The sequence below is a fragment of the Sebastes umbrosus genome, chromosome 8 (genome assembly GCF_015220745.1).
Source record: "Sebastes umbrosus isolate fSebUmb1 chromosome 8, fSebUmb1.pri, whole genome shotgun sequence".
NCBI classification, from domain to species: domain Eukaryota; kingdom Metazoa; phylum Chordata; class Actinopteri; order Perciformes; family Sebastidae; genus Sebastes; species Sebastes umbrosus.
In genome coordinates this window covers 1,339,967-1,356,322 of record NC_051276.1, presented here as the reverse complement: position 1 = coordinate 1,356,322, position 16,356 = coordinate 1,339,967, and the positions used below count along the sequence as shown (strand labels likewise).

The following is a 16,356-nucleotide window of genomic DNA, read 5'->3' as shown; positions in this document are numbered from 1 at the left end:
TAATTTTGTGTTTGACGAACAGCAGAGAAAAGGAGGATCACAGGAGGAGAGGAGCAGGAGGAGGAGGAGGAGGAGGAGGATAACGGACCAAACAGCTAAAGTAGCATGTCTGCCAAGCAGCGTGGGCGTCGACCTATGATGGATGGATCGCTCCCCATCCTTCACCCAGCCGTCTACTAACAGCTCATAATGGATCAGAGATCAATAGGGAAGCAGAACATTTCCACCAGCTTCCACTGTAGTCATCAATACGGGTATTGATAGCTACTTCGCCTCCCTCATCATACTCAACACTGCAACTATATGTGGGGAATTGTTTGTCCTCTCTGAAAGCTTCCTCAGTGCTTCCTCAAACTGTTCATCAACCACAGACAAAGTAAGATGAGAAGAAGTGAGACAGAACACTGACAGAGAATGCTGTGATTAAAAAAAGGGGGAAAAAAAGAAAAACAAACATCAAAGAACATTAGAGAACAAAAATCACATTTTCTAGCCATTGTCAAAATCTTCAATGTTTCTTTGTGAAACTCCCAAAAAGCAAGTCAGGTAAAAAATACATCACAACTAGTGAGGGATTCATACAAACGCAAACTTTACCTTATCAACTTAAACATTTGAAAAAGGACCATTAAAGTGCTCTTGGACTTAAACCTAACTCTGACATGTTTTGAAAAGTCAATGAAAAGAATGCTTGAAGTTTAAGAGGAAATACTGAGAGGAGAGAAATTTGCAACAAACACTTAAATGAAAAACGGCTCAAGAAGACTAGAGCTTGAGAAGGAGGCAAAGGAGGCACACTGTAGGCTACAATGACTATGTACAATTAAGGTAACATTCAAATTAATTATAAACTATTATGGCATAATCAGTTGTTTTCTCAGACGCACTTACTGTACAAAAGACAAATTGAAATATAAACATTTTCTGTAGAGCTAAAAGAAACTCAACAGACCTTTTCAAACTTGACAACATACAGTAAACATTCTTCTTCTTTACCATGTTTGTTAATGCAGTAGCTGACAGGAAGGAAGCCCGGTTCAAAGCTGTTGCCCTAGCAACAGAATGGCAATGAAAAAGCATATATCTTGAATTTGCAACAACAGTGATATTTGTGTAGAGATGTCATCAACAGCACAATATACAATACAATCAAAATTGAGTCAAAGGAAGAGCAAGGGAAAGCTTTGATATTTCATTATTCCTTCTTCTGTTTCCGATGCAAAAGGATGATTCTTTACTTTCTAACTGAATTATGAGTCATAATGCAGGAAGGTTGCCAGTGTATCAACCACTGCTCCTCCTGAGGAACTGGTTTTAATGCACATTGATAACATCAATTAATGATTTAGCCAGTTAGACTGGAGTTGTAGTATTTAGCTGTACAACAACAGAAATGTTGTACAGTTACATACATAATTGTAATGGCTGCTAAACCATTGTTTTATAGAATATTATGTAATTCAAAAAGGTGTGCCTGAAAATACAGCTTTTTTAACTTGTACATGTAGGTTTGTACCTGCAAATGATGTGTTAAAGGATGGCAGGATTTTGAACACAGAGCTTTGTAAAGTAAACTGATGAATCACAAGTGAGAGGAAAGAGATACTAGCTCACTATTGGCTTTACACAACCAGGTAAATTTACCCAATCATTTACTTAACAACATTTCAACATGTCATGTATAAATATGTAAAAACCATAGAACGGATGTGAAAAAGATGGACAGAAACTAGAAGCTTACAGGCCGGGAACTGAACGCATACACTTGAGGAGCAGTTTGCAGACTTTCACCCTCTGAGACGTACAACAGACCTGTTTTAGTCTTTTTTAGGGGGGCCCAGGGGGTCTTTAGGGGGGTAGAACATTAATTCATTGATTAAAATAAATTGTGAAAGTGTATAAGGGTTTAGAACATTATGATAGAAGTATATGATGGTCATCCCAATGCTCTATTATGTCTAATAAGTTGTTGCAGCAATTTTTGGGTTGATACAATTTGTTACACCGATTTGCTTCTAAATTTTATCATTTTTTACCACTGGAGAATTCATAAAAATGATCAATAATCCCTCCAAAATACCACATTAAGACACCAAGACCTTGAGGAACACCATAGAAAAAGCCATGCTGTGTTAGTTGCTGCTCAGAAACCCCCTTATTGTCAATCTAGCTAAGAAAGCCATCCATCCTCTGAATGTTCTAGGTCTCTAGTTTGATCCATCCATCCTCTGAATGCTCTAGGTCTCTAGTTTGATCCATCCATCCTCTGAATGCTCTAGGTCTCTAGTTTGATCCATCCATCCTCTGAATGCTCTAGGTCTCTAGTTTGATCCATCCATCCTCTGAATGCTTTAGGTCTCTAGTCTGATCCATCCATCCTCTGAATGCTCTAGGTCTCTAGTTTGATCCATCCATCCTCTGAATGCTCGAGGGTCTCTAGTTTGATCCATCCATCCTCTGAATGCTCTAGGTCTCTAGTCTGATCCATCCATCCTCTGAATGCTCGAGGGTCTCTAGTCTGATCCATCCATCCTCTGAATGCTCTAGGTCTCTAGTTTGATCCATCCATCCTCTGAATGCTCTAGGTCTCTAGTCTGATCCATCCATCCTCTGAATGCTCTAGGTCTCTAGTTTGATCCATCCATCCTCTGAATGCTCTAGGTCTCTAGTCTGATCCATCCATCCTCTGAATGCTCTAGGTCTCTAGTTTGATCCATCCATCCTCTGAATGCTCTAGGTCTCTAGTTTGATCCATCCATCCTCTGAATGCTCTAGGTCTCTAGTTTGATCCATCCATCCTCTGAATGTTCTAGGTCTCTAGTCTGATCCATCCATCCTCTGAATGCTCTAGGTCTCTAGTTTGATCCATCCATCCTCTGAATGCTCTAGGTCTCTAGTTTGATCCATCCATCCTCTGAATGCTCTAGGTCTCTAGTTTGATCCATCCATCCTCTGAATGTTCTAGGTCTCTAGTCTGATCCATCCATCCTCTGAATGCTCTAGGTCTCTAGTTTGATCCATCCATCCTCTGAATGCTCTAGGTCTCTAGTTTGATCCATCCATCCTCTGAATGCTCTAGGTCTCTAGTTTGATCCATCCATCCTCTGAATGCTCTAGGTCTCTGGTCTGATCCATCCATCCTCTGAATGCTCTAGGTTTATAGTTTGATTCATCCATCCTCTGAATGCTCTAGGTCTCTAGTCTGATCCATCCATCCTCTGAATGCTCTAGGTCTCTAGTCTGATCCATCCATCCTCTGAATGCTCTAGGTCTCTAGTTTGATCCATCCATCCTCTGAATGCTCTAGGTCTCTAGTTTGTGGCTGTAAAGTTTCATGAGGCTGTGATTATCCTAGAGGTCATCACAGGTCATTTTATACAGTGAGGTCAAGTTTAAAAAAATGGCCTCACTCAAAATGTCTCCTATGGGGACTAACATCATCACACATGAATCCAGTTTGGCTCATTGGATCCACAAGAGTCTCAGCTTTACAGTGATACCAAATTTATGTAATTCCAAGACTGTTTATGGACCCCAGTATGCAGAAATATTCAAAGACACCATTTTAGAATAGGCGAAAATAACACATTTATACTGCATGCAAAAAACGGCATGTTTTTTTTTGCCCTAAACTGCATGTGATTATCATAAAGTGGGCATGTCTGTAAAGGGGAGACTCGTGGGTGCCCATAGAACCCATTTACATTCACTGATCTGGAGGTCTAAAACTCTCTATAGCTCTAAAACTGAACCTGCTACACTGATCGCGGGTCTCAGAGGGTTAAAAAGTGATCCTGCAACCACACAGATTTAAATATAAAAGCTTTCAACATAGACTATACAGGTATAAACTCAAGCATCAAAACTAAGATTACAGGAACAACACTGCATATTCAAGCATACCTTTACAACTGATATGATATTCCAAATAGTTTTTGGTTACAGGTGATGAGTGCACCTCTCTGCGTTACGCTATATGCTTTAGCCTAGTCCTTTTTGAGCTCCATATCTGGGTTGAAATATTTGTATGGCTTTGATGTAAAGGACAGAGTCGCATTGCTAGTGACCGGACAGCCAGGAACACAAAGCCTCACGTCTGTTCAGCCATTGCCTGGTGTGCTCACAGATCCATTTGACGCCCTACCTAGTAACACTGATTACACTACTACCTAGCCTTGCTCTTGCCCTGATCACTATACTTGTCCATATACCTCACTCTAATGTTGCCTCTCTCTCTCTCTCTCTCTCTCTCTCTCTCTCTCACACTGTCTCCCCCCCCCCCCCAGGTCTACCTTAAAGGTTACTGAGTCGAGGCAGAGGAAGATGGAAAACCCAGAGAGACAGCCAGGGGAAAGAAAAGTCACAAAAAGAAAGAACAAGGTGTCCATTTATCTTTCACCAAGTCACATACAGTATGGCTTATCTGGGTAAAACACCTCCTATAACTCTGGTGGAGCTCAAAGGTATGTTTCTCACCTTATCAGAAAGGAGCCAAAGTGCTTGTAAGTGCAAAATGGTTCATAAAGGAATGGGACTGCAAAGGATTTCCAGTCACAGTTGAGGCAGTGGAAATACGTTTTGAGGTGTAATATAGCAATGAACAAGGCGTTTGAGAAGGTCTGCAAACATATAGTTGAATCTACTGTATGAAATTTGGTCTAAAATATTTCAGTATTATTACTCTGTCTCTGACCGAAAACAAAACTTGAACTGAAAGAAAAAAGGAGGGCATTGATGCTTTTTACCACTTTTTAGCAATGAGCAGCGTTATGGATGGCAATGCTGGTTGGTCGGCCTTCCACTCTGGTCCTGACCTTCGACTGTACATAAGAAGTGGACGTAGTCACCATGACGTCACCCACTGGTTTGTGGACTGCCATTTTGAAGCATCGAGTTCTGTATTTTGGCCGTCGCCATCTTGGTTTTTTGCAGGTAAGTATTTTTTTCTGTCTGCCACTCAGAAATGTTATCTGCCACTTTTGAAATCTCTGCGCTAAATGAAGGAATAACATTGTAGATCTAATGTCATTCAATGTTCAATATAATTTACATGAAAAACATCAGCTTTTGGGGGAGCCCTGTTTCTGGGGGTTGGGAGGGTACTGAAGCCTACACAGTACTGTACTGTAGTTTATTATTGACATCTGTAGTGGTTATTTGCATAAAAACACACATTTCAAAGATTATGATTATTTAAATATTTATAATCAGGTCATAATTCCCTTTCTATTATCTATTTATCTAGCATTTGGTCGAAAAACAAGATTTTACATAGGGCCCCCATAAAGTTAGATCCGGGCATGCTAGCTGCTCCTAAAGTTGGAGGAACTGCTGGAGATGCTCCTGTCATGAGGAGAGACGCAGCATGTTGGTACGGACACAATTCATTAATTGCAGACTTGTTACCCAAAGAGGACGAAGAGAGGAGGAAGTAGGTAAAAGAGTGGTTAACATTGGTAACATGATTTGAGCTGTTGCAGAGTTTTGACTCCTCGTTAACGTAACGTAATCGTCAGCTCACTCAATGTAATTACAAACGTCGGCTGCCGGCTCGTTAGTGAGCGTTAACTGTAACGTTGCCGTTAACATCAAACAGTCTAACGTTAGCTAACTGGTAACATTACCGTTAACATCAAACAGTCTAACATTAGCTAACTGTAACATTACCGTTAACATAAAACAGTCTAACGTTAGCTAACTGGTAACGTTACCGTTAACATCCAACAGTCTAATGTTAGCTAACTGGTAACGTTACTGTTAACATAAAACAGTCTAACGTTAGCTAACTGGTAACGTTACCGTTAACATCCAACAGTCTAATGTTAGCTAACTGGTAACATTACCGTTAACATCCAACAGTCTAACGTTAGCTAACTGGTAACGTTACCGTTAACATCCAACAGTCTAACGTTAGCTAACTGGTAACATTACCGTTAACATCCAACAGTCTAACGTTAGCTAACTGTAACATTACCGTTAACATCCAACAGTCTAATGTTAGCTAACTGGTAACATTACCGTTAACATCCAACAGTCTAATGTTAGCTAACTGGTAACGTTACCGTTAACATCCAACAGTCTAACGTTAGCTAACTGGTAACGTTACCGTTAACATCCAACAGTCTAACGTTAGCTAACTGTAACATTACCGTTAACATCCAACAGTCTAACGTTAGCTAACTGGTAACGTTACCGTTCAAATTAAACAGACTAACGTTAGCTAACTGGTAACGTTACCGTTAACATCAAACAGACTAACATTAGCTAACTGGTAACGTTACCGTTAACATCAAACAGACTAACGTTAGCTAACTGGTAACGTTACCGTTAACATCAAACAGACTAACATTAGCTAACTGGTAACGTTAATACTAGAAAGTTGACCTCATTGACTTGGGAATAATTCCTCGTTGACGCTGCAGCTGTCCTGAGATCAGAGGGCAGCGGTATATGTTATGTATGTTGTGTGTGTATGTGTGTGTGTGTGTGTGTGTGTGTGTGTGTGTGTATGTGTCTGTGTGTGTGTGTGTACGTGCGGGACGATTCGGGCGAATACAGTGTGTATGCTTGTGTGTGTTTATGTTGTCATGGAGGTTCAATAATAACAGTGCGTTACACAGAATGTGCAGTCATTTTCATCACCGTTCATTCTAATGTAATAGGTATTTTTCTTTCAACTCTCGTACCAAATTCGTCCCAAAATTCTCCTCGATCATATTTGTTTCGGCCGCGGGACAACGGGCCTGCCAACAATTTACCCGCATTTGGCGGGGGGCGGGTGCTAATTTCAGACCCTGTTTAATACCTCGGTTTATACCTGCAAAATAACATTCCCATCAGCCTCAGCTGTACTTAGAGTTTTGTGCTAATTATTATTAGCATGCTAACATGCCAAAATAAAATGGTGAACATGGTAAACGTTAAATTAGCTAAACATTAGCATGCCGGCATTGTCACTGTGAGCATGTTAGCATTTAGCTGTGTCTTAGTATACCCTCATAGAGCTGCTGGTGTGGCTGTACACTGACTCCTAATCATGACCTTCTGGACTGTGTTGCAGTGAGGTGAAGTTCACAAATACATTCTCTACAGTATACCTTATTGTTTAGTTCCTTTTACCAACAGTGGGGATATTGAGGAAGAAGCAGGTTGTGAGGGAGCTGTGTATAGTATAGTATCAGTAGCGGTCTTTCTTCCATCTGTATGTTGAGCCTTTTACAAAAAGTAATAAAACTTATCACCGAAACAAAACTGTACATCCTGGACACAGCTGTGTGTGAAAGTTGTAGTCTCACTGTACTTGCTCGCTTTGTGCAGAACTGTTTTTCAGAACAATCAATAACTGGATGCACCTTAAATTTCTATGCCTCAGGTTTGGACCCACCACACAACTCCCTGCAGTCAGAAAAGATTAACTGAAGGTGAGTCAGCGCTCACAACCTGAGACACTGATGCATATGGAACCTGTTCTGCTGGGCCAGGAGGAGAGAGGGAGGGGGAGAGTAGAGCCGAGTTGTCTTTTTGCGTATGAAACTTGGAAAAAAGAAAAAAACACCAGAAGGACCAGTCTTAGACGAGCAGCTGGCAGGTGAAGTGAGCTGGCCGGAGCTCCCCCCAACATGGCCTCTGCCAAAAAACCATCAAGGAAAACATTTTCAGGTTGACTAGCAGCAGAATCAAAAAGCTACGCACCGCCGTGATCCCTAAATCAGAACCGTCTGCGAGAGAGGTAAACGAATCACAGCAGAGGCCACCTCCAGACTGTCTTTCATACCGGTGTTTGTGTTGCAAGAGTGTGTGAGTGCACTTCTGTGTGTGTATACTAGTGTGTGAAAGCAGAAGAGCAGGTTACACATCTACAGTAACTCTCAGCAGGTGAGAGAGAAAAAAAAATATTTCACCAGAGCAGAACAGGCCAGGAGGGCATGTACCGTATCAGATTAAGTTTGTGTGCGTGTGTGTGTGTGTGCGTGTGTGTGTTTGTGTGTGTGTGTGAGTAGGACCATATGGGTTTGTAACTAAGATTTGTCTCCAACCCACAAACACAAAAACCCGTCCCAAATTTCTCTCTGCTTCCCCCGCCCTCCTCTCCCTCAACCTTTCATGGACTTTGATTTAAAAACATGAAAAGAGCCATGGCAGGGCTTTGGAGAAGAAGTGGCTAGCCAAGAGAGGCCTTAAAGCCTTTTAGAAGGGATCTGGTTTAATGGTCTCTGGGTGAAGGAGGTAAGGGAAGCAGAAAAAAAGTGGGCTGGAATGGTGGAAATGCTGCAGTCATAAAGATAGCCTTTGTGTGTGTGTGTGTGTGTGTGTGTGTGTGTGTGTGTGTGTGTGTGTGTGTGGTGTGTGTGTGTGTGTGTGTGTGTGTCTTAAAGAGCTGGAAGGTAATTGTTGAGAGTGCTGTGGTAGCAAAAAGGGGGTAATGCTGTATGTGAGTGTGTGGTTTTTGTCTGGCCGTCTGTTCTTACAAAACGCTGGGGCAGCACCCAAGGGCCACATCTCATCCAATAAGGGCATTTAAGCTTGTCAATATCGTCTATCATACGACTCGTTTGACTCCATCAAATGCACAGGCAAAAGAGATGTAGACAGAGAAAGACCAGAGCAGACTGCCGCTCATCTCTTTCATCCTTTGTTCAATAGCTTTCTCCCTCCTAGTTTTAGATCCCTCCCTCATTTCAAACTGCTCGATTCCCACCAACAAAAACAACCCAGGAAGAAAACACCCTCCCCTCACTCCCCTCTCTCCCCTCACTCCCCTCATTAATTGTATTCATTCTTTCTTTAATTTCTTCCTTTGTGGGTATTACTTCACACACACACACACACACACACACACACACACACACACACACACACACACACATCCAGGTGAAGCCGGTTTCATCAGTGAGAGAGATGGCAGGGAGTGTGTGGAGGGCAGGCACACTGTCATTTATCTATGTTTGAAACTCTGATACACAATCACATATACGCACACCCACACAAAAACTCATCCATCCCACACACACATGCGTGCATGGCAAAAAATACACTTTCTAGCCCCAAAAAAGTGAAACACTGCAGAACTTTAAGCTTTTATTCTTTCATTGCCAACTGGAGCTAGTTGATCCTCGTTAGACCTCCCATCCAGCTGTGGCTGATGGGTGAATGCCCAAAAACCTGAGAGAGAGCTAAGAACTGTACCCCATTCAGAAAGCACTCGCCTAAGTTACATTTTACTGGTTGCCAGCAACCATTTGTCACTCAAACAAGAGTAGGCAGCATCATTAAGTTGCTAAGCTTAAAGGATTTACCAAACGTTCAACAACATGGAAAATGTAGTCATCTGGACCAAGGAAAGGATGCAGCCATGAGCAACTCAAGCGTAGACTGTAAAGGTCATCTAAGATAGTCTTTTCAATTTTTTTTTTTTTGTAACGTGCCGTTTATCTGGACGCTGAAACACACTGTTCAGCCTCTCACGGTTGTGGACCAAACTCAACGAAACACAGTAAATAGGAGAGATGCCCACCTGATGACCCTGTGGACTTTCCACAAGTCTTATGCCTAATTGATACTTCGATGGAAAAGCTTGCGCAGAGCTCCTGCAGAGCCACAAAGATGGTTTGCTGAGCTTGCAGAGAGCCGCCGTAGAGACGAGCTGCAGAGACGGGCCGCAGAGACGCGCCGCACCTCCTGAAAAATGTGACTACACGCCAGGGACCGCGGACGAAGCAGATGTTTGAATGGACATTATAGAGGTGAGGTGGGATTCCCGGATGTAGTACCTCACATCCGTAACAGCAACAACCTTGTTAATTCTAGGTACAGTACCATAGCTCCTGCTCATCATCCAACTCTTCCATCATTTATTTTCCAGCCATGGCGTTGTGTTGGGCCAAACATATATGGAACTATTGAATCACATCCATTAATTAAATCAAAGACCGCCTGACAAAGGTTTTGAAAACCTCGGGTCCAAATCAAGTGCATCCCGCAGCAGTATTATGTATGCCTGGCGTGCGCGACAGGTGCTGGGCACAGAATGCATATGCACAGGAGTATAAATCAAGCATTACTCTTGCATTGTGTTTCATGCATTGTTAAAACAACACAAGGGGCTGCGTTGATAGGGAGGTGTTGCTTTAGGTACCAGCGAGACAATGAATTATGATTCAGGAGGTGCAGTCTGGGTAATAGATCCATGATTTTGAAAGTGTATTAGACGCTAAAACACTGCACAGGGATTTACAGTTATCAGTAAGTATCCACTAGGGATGGAAAAGTCCAGGTAAAAAATCTGAGCCGTTCGGTTCGCTAGTCACAGTTCGAGACGTGTATGAATTGTTCGGTTCATTTGAAATAAGTTATGAGGCCGATTGTGTATTTTTTTCATGTAGAGTTTAGCTCCCGTTTATTGTTACACTACAGATCAAGGCCTATGGGAGGAGGCTGGGACATGGGCGGACATGGGTCTTGAGGTACGGGGCATAACACATGCGCAGTGTAACTGAAACTGCGGTCGTGCGTTGCTATTGGCTCAATTTCGGCGAGTGCAGACCAGATTTTACTGCGCATGTGTTGTACCCCAAAGAGATGACGCGTTGATGAAGCGTGACCCAGCTTACTTCTCACTTGGCACGGATGAAGTTCAGAGTGCGGCTGTCAGTCAGTTTAGGAAATGTCGAGTAGACTCGATAAAGTCCAGTTAGAGGATCCACCAGCATCGTTTGGCTCTGCTGTATGGGAGCAATACGGATTTAGTGTTACCATGAAAATGACGGGAAAAAAGTGGTGGATAAAACGGCGACTGTGTGAGCACTGTGCAACACGTCTGGTGTATGCTAGCGGCAACACTTCCAATATGATGAACAATTTATGGAGAAGACATCAACCCGGTGTGGCCATAGATAGCACAAGGAGGAGAGAGTCGGCTAGGAAAGAGAAACTCCTCCCCGCAGCATCTTAACAGCCTCTAGATGCAGACTCAGACAGGGCAAAAAACACAACTACAGCATCGGAGAGGTTTATAGTGAAAGATATGCAGCCTTATGCAGTCGTGGAGGATGCTGGAATTCAGCATATGATTAATGTAACGTTACTTGAGCCACGCTATACAGTAATTCCCGAACAGACACGACTAGGAATTGGGAAAGAATTGCCCAACACAGCCTATGTAGCTCTTACTACAGACGGATGGACATCCAGGGCTACTGGAAATTACTGAACTGTGACTGCCCACCACATCACTTCAGAGTGGGAGGTAAAAAGCTCAGTTTTGCAGACGTGCCGCCTTTATGAGAGCCACACAGTGAGCATCTCTCTTATGCACTGACACAAGCAGTGACAGATTGGAAACTGGAGAGGGGCAACAGCACAATCCCTGTAATGTGTTTTATATTTATTAACTATTTTTTAATAACAAAGTGGCACAGAAATCCAACCGTATTCCTCCAAATACTGCACTTTTTGAATCTTTCAATTAAGAGCTGATAATCAGGGAATTGAGACATATGTTAAACTGTTTTTTCTTTTTTTTTTGTATAGTTCTGGTTGAGCTTATGCTTCAATTTATGTTGATGGCCTTAGTCTATAATTACATCATATTTATATGAAAATAGCAAAGCTGCATTTTTTTGTTTGCACCGATTACTGTAGAAGACCTATTCTTTCAATTAAGATTTGACAATGAAGAAGTGCCATACTTTTGATAAGGCAAACATTTGTTCAGGGTATCTGCAGGTTTCAAGTCGAATTTAAGACTTTTTAAGACTTTTTAAGACCCCGCGGGAACCCTGTTTGTTAACTTATTTTTCCCAAATGAATGAAAAGCATGTTGAAATCAGAACATGACCTCCTTGTTGTACCATAAATGTACCGAACCGAACTGAAAACCGTGACCCCAAAACCGTGATATGAACCGAACCGTGAATTGTGTGAACTGTTCCACCCCTAGTATCCAAGCTACAAAGTAATGTTCCAGGAATGTGTGCTTGCAAGTATCTGATTGGCCACCGAACCACCTTGTCGATGCTGCTGCATTGCATTGCGGCAGAAGCTGGGCCGAGTTTAAGATGTTTGCCGGATGACCCTGCGTTTTTTTTGCCTTAAGTCCCCTGCGCCAGAAACCCCATTGAGGCAACACAGCTGTCCCATTCATAGCCTTATGCTCAGCTTCATATTGAAACCATTTTTTTTTTTCGTTTATAAGAAACATCAGCAGACCTGATTCCTGTTTGTAAAAGTCTCTGATAGCAGAGGGGTGCTAATTAGTGGCTATTTGTAAGACTAACAGTGATGCTGGCTGGATAAAGTGTGGTATAGCAGGCAGAAAAAATGGCCTATCAAGCCAGTTGGACCAACCAATGTAGTTGCATGCAGATACCATGTAGATATAAGGCTTGATTCAGCCACGGAGTATCTGCATTGGTGAGGGTCGGATTCAAAGGCAGGTTAGGTCAGGCCTAATGATATGACAAAACACCATTTAACATTAATACTGGGCTTCCATGAGAATGGTCACCCAATGTTTGCCACATTTCACAATGTGTATTGATATAAATAATTCTACGTTATGCCCACATCATCTATGTAAACTTTTACAAATGAAACAAGGTGTAACTTTAAGATTTGCTGCAATGAAGAAACCTTAGACACAAAGAAGAAGCCAAGTCCTTGGATACGTTTGAAACAAAGTAACAATACATTACAATTTCCCAATGACAAAGATGCTTAAACTCAGCCCACTGAATATCATGATGTCTTCATGAAAGCTCTCGGTTACTGAATTACTCTGTGCAATTTTACAGATTTCCAATATTACCCATAAACAAGGACACCGACTGCAGGCCTGCGAGGTGCAAATTGAAGTGGGACGATTTTCATCAAAGTTCTGTTCTTTCCAAGGTAATCATTTTCTCCATAAATACTCTCTTAGGGGTGATACTGCAGTGGGTTCATCACAGCCTTCGAAATACACACACACACACAAACTTAGGTGCACACTCATAAAGTCATGCACACACACACACACCAAACTTAGTCTCTTTTTAAAGAGCTCAGATGGGCTGTATTGACGCCAAGGACTGGTGATCTGGCAAAAATCTAAATGAATACTTATCATCCTCTGTAATATCCGATGCCTGGAGACAAAAGCAACACGGAAAGTCATAAAGTTTTACTACAGCGAGGGAGAGTCTCTTTACTGTGCTGTCTCTGTGCTGATGAGCAGGCACTGTGCACTAAGTGCAGGGTGGTTTGCTCGGAGCTACGCATGTGTATTGATCAGAAAAGCATCACAGAGACGATCAACATAAGCTTTAGCAAAGCTGATTCACATTTAAATCTGCAGAAAAACAAGGATATGTCTTTCTCACATATGCAGACATGAAAACATTCACACAGGCAGCACACGCAGGCCAAGTACAAAGTTGAGTCTAGACAGATGTGAGGTTCCTGTTCTCCAGCTATCCAGTGTGATGTTTTCCTTGGCTAAGCAAAAGGACTGGTCATATATATGAGACGTGATGGGACAGAAACACAGGATGGATCACAGCGAGAGACAAAGGAGAAGAAGAGGGGGGGAGGGGATGAGGGGGAATGAGAGATTTGCAATATTTTCATGTTAACATAATGTAACTTCTAGTCTGCAGTGTATTGCTTTGGCAAGCTTGGCTGCTTCTTTCATGCCTGTAAATCCTGTCTGAATATGGATGTGACAGACAGGCAGTGAGAAAGATGGAGAGGTGGTATGACAGGCCAAACAAGCCGTGGGTGTGTGTGCGTGGGTGTGTGTGTGCAGGGGAGTACGTGAATATGAGAGCAATCTGATCTTATTAGAGGCCTGACGGGATGAGGAGCCGTGATGAGAGCTCCGAATCACCACCATCTAATCAATCAGTCTAATTAACCGAGCTTTATGAACACTGGGCCGGGCTGAGAAAGAATCCGCCGACACACAGATTAATAATGATTACTGAATACACTGCAACACATTCTATTAACAATCCATCTTTATGCCTATCCAGCGGCTTTGCATAAGAAGTCGCTTCATTGCCAGTTGCGGGAAATCCTCTGAAACATATTAGAAGTTCTTCTTCTGTCTCCATCAAGTCTTCAAAGTAAATGAAATACTATTCCTGAGAATTCATTTTGATCTAATGAAGCGTAAAGTTCTGAAAGTGATTCAGTGCGTTGGTATCATATGATTGTGCTTCATTCATGTCTAAAAGGTCTGTTTAACAATATCATTTAATATACAGACATAGCAGACATGATAAAACCCCTCAGTGGAAGACGGTTTTAGAGTACTTTCACATCAGGGATCCGGGCACAAATACAAGTACACTTTTCCCCATAGTCCAATTTGCTTGATGACTGTGAACGCTCCGTACCATACTCTGGCACGGTTCGTCGATCCGTACTCGAGTCCTCTTGAAAAGGTGGTCTCGGGCACGGATCATGTGGACTCGGGTACAGTTCGCATCAGGTGTGAAAGCCAACCGTACCGCAACACGGAAGTGGACCGCTATTTAATGCAAGTAATGCTAGCATCAGCCAGTATTTTGTAAAGGGCAGGCGTTTTTCAACGCCGCTGGTCTCCTCCAAAATCTGTATACATATATAAAATTGTTTCATATCGGTCTGTTTATGCGCGCATCACGCGCCGATCTTATCCTCTGAACCGCACGGCCATGGGTGATAAAGCAGGAAGGCAGGCGAGAGGTTCCTTAAAATATAGACAATAGTAGACGATGGGGTCGCGCAATGTTTGTTATTTTATTCAGCTAATTTAATGGTCTGCCTCCGAAGAGCGAGAGACGCTCAGCTGAGAGAGAGAGAGAGAGAGAGAGAGAGAGAGAGAGCGGGGGGGAAACAGCGTGTAGAGCCAGTATATTTTCACATCAATCACAGTGAAATAAGAATTTATTTCGACCAAACCAGAGTTGGTGATAGTTGGAAAGACTAACGACGGAGTTTAAGGGAGTTTAGTGACGCAAGTGTACTCTCTCGCTCTCGCTCTGAGGTTTAAGCGTAAGTAACCAACACAGCTGTCACTCTCTATTTCTCTCTCGGCATCTTTTCGCTTCACTTAACCTTCGACTGGCTCGTTATTTTCAGCTGGAAATTGTAGGAAAAAGTGCAGCGTGGTCCGAAGGCCAATATGTAAAACAAAGCAGGCAAAAGGCCATGCTCTCACACTACTTACACAGACAAACAGCTAACCAGAGGCAAACAAATAAGTGGTATTTAAAAATGATTCAAGTGGGATCTTTGTAAAAACAGTTATTTTCTCAAGCAAGTAAGTTTTAAAAGAGTGTTGTAATTTGAATATGGCTTATATATGGTTATTTTGTTGATAAATGCCAGAAAATAGAGAGAGAAAAAAAACCATGGTGATGTATTCAAGTTACTGTTTTATTTGACCAATAGCCCAAAACACCCAGATATTGACTTAACAATCATGTATATCAAGAAAAGCATTCAAAATCTTTACATTTGAGGAGCTGGAACCAACAAATGTTTGACATTTTTGCTTGAAAACAGGCTTAAAAAGGATTTCAAGCTAGGCTGAGGAGGAATATGGTCATCCACTTTCACCTCCTACCAGCTACCCAGGGATTCTTCACATCTCTATAAAACACCATAAAATTATCTGAAAAGCACACTGTATATTTTTCAAAAATCGAAGCTGGCTCTGAAAGATGACTATGTTTGAAAAATGAAACTCCCAGGATCAATAGATCCACTTTTCTCCAGCTGGGGCCATCTCAGACACACTTGGAAAAAAAAAAATCCATGAAAACCTTGCCCTATCCTTTTCATATATCTCAAAAAAAGTAACTGCTGCCTACTTAGCACGAATGACTCCATAACCTGACCAAAGGCAGCAGCATTTTATGCGTCTTTAACGGAAATCAATTAATGTGCCATCTCCACATATGTACAGTGCACACTTATCTCTCTCACACACACTTGTCAAGCAATCTCGTCTCGTTGTCATCAGCCTCGATGATGCCAGGGAGGACTGAAGTCTGCATGGGTGATCGCCAAAGTGATTGATCGCCTCACTCGTCTGTACGCTCCACTCTCAACTGAAAATGACCTGTCATTTATTCAGTGGCTTAAGCCCTCAGCTCCCTCAAGAGTTTCACACGCCGTCTTATAGGGATGCGGCTGTATGCATGTGTGTGTGTAATTGCACATACAAGTGTGCGGGCAGGGGGTGAGTGTCGGCTTCTGGAGACCCCTACATAGCAGCTTCCACGAGATGCAGAAGAGGTTTTGTTCTCGGCCCGTTTCCCTAAGGATCAATAATGCTTTGTTGCGTGTCAGACAGAAATCAGAAGCTGCTGCGGAGGAAGCCAAAAGACA

The 16,356-nt window shown here is 42.3% G+C and overlaps 1 protein-coding gene across 3 annotated transcripts in view; it reads right to left on the bottom strand.

Annotated features, from left to right (window-relative positions):
- The window catches only part of fbxl17 (F-box and leucine-rich repeat protein 17), a 293,136-nt gene that overhangs the window by 184,775 nt on the left and 92,005 nt on the right, over positions 1–16,356 (bottom strand). The window lies entirely within an intron of this gene.